Here is a 5910-nt window from a genome sequence, read left to right on the forward strand (position 1 = left end):
TCGAGCGCCCCCTGGCGGTCAAAGGGTGAAAGACGCAAGCTGGTAGGTGTTGAGCTCGCTCCGCTGATGGAAGAATGACAGCTTTCCCCCCAGGGGTTTCACTGCGAGGTTAAATCATGGAGTTTGGGAAAGCTTAGGGGAAAAGTGGGAGTAATTCACTTTGCTGCGGGTAATCTGGCAAGGGTAGGGGAGTCCGATCTTGAGTTCTGTTTAGTGGGCAAATGGGAACCATAGGGGGCTTTTGAGCTGTATTTCAAAGAGAAGCCTTGAGAACATACCAGATTGGAGAGGTGTTGAAACAGCCCTGGCAGAAAAAAACGAAGTAGAGGGATGATAGAAAGAAGCATTATGCAGAGAGCAGGCTCTGCCCTGTCCAGAGTTTCTCCATAGTTTTCAGGCTATGCCTAAACCTGAGTTACCTCATTTTGTAAAGCAGTAGTTTGCCATCAACTACTCCTAAGTGCTGAGGTGGAACGACTCTACACCTTGTTTGTACAAGTAAACAACCACCGTCATCCCAGCACAACCCAAGAGCGAGTGCTGGTAAATCAGTGTGCTAAAGAAAATGACCACCTGTGGACTCAGTGAATTAATCAGAAGCACAAGGATGCATGGGCATACCCAACTCGAATTGGAAAAAACAGACCACTGAATGCAACAGTGACCTCGCTCAAGGTCCACAAAAGGAGGAGTACCAGGAGACTGGACAGAGCAGCACCCTGACCCCGTCACGTGGTCACTCCTCAAGAGCTTTGCCCAGGAAAATCGCCACAGCGATAAAAATTCAAATCTCTGTCTTTGGGCTTTAGCAGAATGGGGTTTCTTCTCCCTGGGATGACCAGGCACTGCCTCAAACTGACACTCCAAGATGACACCCTGAAACTGCCTTCCCTCTGGATCTTTGCCTAGACTAGAATAAGTTCCTGTGCTTTGACAGCTCTGTGCCCTGAAAGAGTTCTTCTGCGGATTCATAATCTTCTCTGACAACCCACAGTGACAGTTTGCTTTTGTGTCTGCTCTCCAGCTTCCTGAACTGCTGTGGTTGCTTTAACCCTTTCTTAGCCTTTCTGTGAACACACACACATACGGTGATGTGTGACTTGAGTGTTATAGATACTAGAAATTAAGGCTGGAATAGAAGAACCTGTGTTTGTCTGGGTTATGACTACCAGGTGACCCGCAGGTTTTCGGTAAACTGCCACAATTCTGCCACTGTGGAAAGACACAGATGTGTTTGGTCTCTGTATGCCACAGCTTGCTTGCTACACCTTCATCAGGGGGTGAGGAGGGAGAAGAGTGGGCATTGAGGGAGAAGGAGCAGGTGTGACCGTTTTGCTGTTGAATTAGCTTGCTTTGGGAATTCTGAGGCATTTCAAAGAGTTCAGATCTAACTATGAAAACGCAGCTGGGTTGTAGCTCAGTGATAGAGTTCTTGTCTAGCCTAGGTTCAACCCTCAGCACTGCAAAAGCAAAACCAAACATGACCCATGTTCAGGTTGCCATCAGTTACACTGAAGAAAACCAGGTTCAGAAAAGTGAGAGGCAAGACAGTGACTCTGGGCGGCTCTGTAGGAACCTTGCCTGGCAGGGAGATCACCTAGGTCCTCTACTGTTGGCACACGTTACACATGCTCAGTCAGGTGGGAAGTAGGCCAGTCAGAAGTCACATGATCCCACGTGGAAGTCAGAAGTCCCTGGTCCCATGTGGCAAATCAGTCCCCAGATTGTTATAGGGCTGGGGCCTTGCATGAAGCTGAGGCAGCAGAGAGGCCCTCCTTTGAACCCCAATTCTTGTATAAACAGGCCAGAAAGATTTCAGACAAGTTGCTCATAGTAACCCCATGATTCTATGAGAAGAGATAAGACAGTGGGAAAGGGGACACTCTCAAGGTAGACAGTGGGTCCTCTCGGAGAGGAGAGGGACGGCATGCCCCTCCTGCCATCCAGTTTTATTGGGGCCCCAGGGAAGTTTCTAGAGAGTTGCACTGAGGTCCACCCCTTGACTTTTGACTATCAGCAGGATGATATCAGACTTTCAAGTTCCCCACCATGTGACAATTCTAGGTCACTTGGGTCCATGTCGACTGGTTCTAACCGGAATGCGTTCTTACAGATTTTATGGTTTGGAGGGATTGTCCTTTTCTTCTTGAGTTCTGGGATCTGGTCTGTGTAAGAGTCATAAACCTGCCCTCAGCCTTCCGCAGGGTAACTCATATTCTTCTCATTTCAGACCTGAATTTCTCCCGCAGATAAGAGATTGTTTACTGGGACTGAGGTTAGGGCTCAGTGGTAGAGAGCTTGCCTCACACATATGAGGAACTGAGTTTGATCCTCAGCACCACATAAAAATAAATGCAAAACTGAAGGTATTGTGTCCATTTACAACTAAAAAATATAAAACAATCACATTTTAAGAAGAAACAAGTATCTGCTGAGGACTGCCACGTCTCCTGTGAACTTAAGCCAGGCTGGGCTGTAGGTAAATTGCTTTTTAGAAAAGAAAGCATGTGGGCTCAGGGAAGCGGGCCCATTTCATAGACTTATTCCTTTAACCTCATATTCCCACCACAACATCAGTCAGTCCCCCATCACGATCAGCAGGAGAACAGCAGCAAGCCGGAGCTGGCCTTAAGGGAGTTTATAGATCCCCGCCATCATCCCTTCCACACTCTTCCCATTTTACAGAGGGGGAAACAGAGGCCCAGAGAGGAGAAGATCAGAAGCTCATTGGGATCAAGAGTGGGACCACCAGGCTGAGGATGTGGCTCAAGCGGTAGCGCGCTCGCCTGGCATGCGTGCGGCCCAGCACCACATACAAACAAAGATGTTGTGTCCACCGAGAACTAAAAAATAAATATTAAAAATTCTCTCTCTCTCCCTCTCTCATCCTCTCTTTAAAAATAAATAAATAAATAAATAAATAAATAAAGAGTGGGACCAGGATGCAGATCTTCTCGGAAGTAGAATCTGTGCCTCTGTCCCCCTGCGGAGGAGGGGCCAGAGCCAGTGTTGACAGAACCAAGCACTTCCTTATTTGGGGAGCAAAACAGAACTACAATGGCTGTAGTATTTTCTTTATTTTTTGTGTTCTTCCTCTGCAAGGTTATGTTGAAATTCTGTCACAAGAGTAAGCACAATTACCTTAAAAAAAAAAAAAAAACCCATACATCTAGTGATGAGAGCATCCTGTGGCCTTTTGTTTTTTAATATTTAGTTTTTAGTTTTAGGTGGACACAATATCTTTATTTTATTTTTATGCAGCACTGAGAATCGAACCCGGGCCGCACGCATGCCAGGCGAGCACTCTACCACTTGAGCCACAGCCCCCACCTTCCTGTGGCCTTGAACAGACAGAACTTGCCTTGGGGGAGAAAAAAATGGAATACCGTGACCTTCATTTGTCCTTACCCACATAACCAAAATGCCAACCCGAGACAGGTGAGAGGCATAGTGGGGCAGCGGGCAGAAGGGCATGACCAAAAACCTGGGATTCTTGCACTGGGCACTGTGCTGGTCTCCTTGGGCAAGACTTGTCCCCTTGTCTGGTTCTGTTTCTTCCTCTAAGCACAGAGGACAACTCTCAGGGATATCCAGGGTCCTCTTTCCTGTCTCTCTCCCCCCACGACCTCTGCTTCTCTACTTGGTAAAAAGGAAAGAAGAAAATGGTGTGGAAGTGCGCTTGATTGAAGGACTCCTAAAATCTAGTTGTATTCATTCAATAAAAATTTACTGAGTGCTGGGCTGGGGATGTGGCTCAAGCGGTAGCATGCTCACATGGCACGCGTGCAGCCTGGCACTCGGCACCACATACAAACAAAGATGTTGTGTCCGCCGAAAACTAAAATATAAATATTAAAATTCTCTCTCTCAAAAAAAAAAATTTACTGAGTGCCACTTTCTGTCACGTACTTGGTCATTTTCTTTGCTGAATGAGGGGGGAAAGCCACCAATGAAAAAGAGAGACATGCCACAATAGGGAACATAAGAAATCACTTGAAATTTTTGTGTCATTTGCAGGGGATGCAGCTCAGTGGTAGCGCACCTGTCTAGCATGCACAAGGCCATGGGCTCCGTCTTTGGCACCAGCAAAAACACAATCATGGCATTTCTTTGCCATAATGTGAGTGAAAATAAAATTTTGGTTTTCCAGAATGCATGTTGGAGCTTTTCAGAGACAATGCAGTTCTACAGATGTTGACCAGGTCCCTTAAGACTCTCTGACTCTTCTCCCTGAGCACTGGGGACACAGAGGCAAGCACAGAGCTCAGCTCCAGAGAAGACAAGCTAGTGATTGTCATTAACACAGCCCAGAGGGGTGGACTTTGTCCCTGGTGGTTGTACTGAGTTGAACATTTTATAGTGTTCCCCAAAACTTCACATCTACATGGAGCCTGTGGATGTGACCTTATCATGCTAGATTAGACACCAAGAGACAAGGGATAAAAAGGCCATATGAATGGGGCTGGGGCTGAGGCTCAGCAGTAGCGCACTTGCCTGGTGTGTGTGAGGCACTGAGTTCGATTCTCAGCACTGCATATAAACAAATAAAATAAAGGTCTATCAACAACTAAAAAAATTTTTTTTTAAAGATCATATGAAGACAACAGACAGAGATTGCCACAATTTAAAGACACTAGGAGCCAAGGAAGTTAGAAGAGGCTAGGAAAAATCCTCCCCTTGCAATTCTGGAGGAATCATGGCCCTACTGATTTTGGACTTGTGACCTCCAGAATTGGGAGGAGATAAATTTCTGTTTCTTAAAGTCACCCAGTTCATGGACATTTGTTATAGGAAATTAATACAGGTGTACAGAATGAAACATGTTAAGAAACAATGCTGAGTTAGGGTCGCAATGGTCTGGTGTTAAAGAAAACTACCATCGTGCCTAATGATCAGTAGCCAAGACAAATCGGACTGAACTAAGCTGAGAAGGTCATGTGTAAGGAGGCAGGCTTTGGAGTAAACAGAACCAGACTGGAAACCCCAGCTCTGGGAAATCAGCTGTCCTTAACCACTGGTTCCGCGTGTGTGAATCCAACAAACCACAGATTAAAAAATAAAAAATAAAAAAAGTTTTTTTTTTTTTTTTTAATTTTATCTGGCCGGATGTGGTAGCACAGGCTTGTTGTAATCCCAGTGATGTGGGAGGCTGAGACAGGAGAAGTGCAAGTTGTAGGCCAGCCTCAGCAATTAAGCAAGAACCTCCCTAATTTAGTGAGACCCTGTCTGAAAATTAAAAAAAAAAAAAAAGATAACAAGGGCTGAGGATGTGCCTCAGTGGTAAAGCTGAGCCATCCCCAATACCCCCCCCTCCACACACACACACCAAGTATGAGGGAGAATGCACGCAGGTTATGTGCAAATACCCCTCTTATATAAGGGCTTTGGGCATCCAAGGACATTGGCATCTGCAGGGAGGGGAGGAGGCCCTGGAATCAATTTCCCCCTTGGACACCAAGGGACAATTACATTTGTTAGCAGTGTGACCTCAGACAAGTGACTGCCTTTTTGAGGCCACTAGGCCCTGTTTGTCAGATTATTATGCAGACTAAATGAACCGAGGCATCTCAAAGCACTTACCCCAGGGCCTGGGACATAGTCATGGCCTGTACACACAGTAGGTCTAGTCTACTTGAAGTCCTCCTGTCCCTTGCTGATTTCCTGTATTGTACCTCCTGTCATTTTTTTTTTTTTTTTTTTTGCTGACTTTCTTCTTATGCAGACATGGAACACAAGCCCCATGAGACTTGGGGTGGAGTCTTGTGGCTGGATTTCCTCTCCCAAGCACGGAGCCCAGCACTTGTTCACAAGATGGATGGGACAGAGGGGGGACGGGGAACATGTTGTCTTGGATAATTAAATGGAAACACGGTTAGTCAATATATTTTCTTTTATTGCATCTGTGTTCCC

Source organism: Ictidomys tridecemlineatus, chromosome 11, assembly GCF_052094955.1.
Source record: "Ictidomys tridecemlineatus isolate mIctTri1 chromosome 11, mIctTri1.hap1, whole genome shotgun sequence".
In the NCBI taxonomy this organism is placed as follows: Eukaryota; Metazoa; Chordata; class Mammalia; order Rodentia; family Sciuridae; genus Ictidomys; species Ictidomys tridecemlineatus.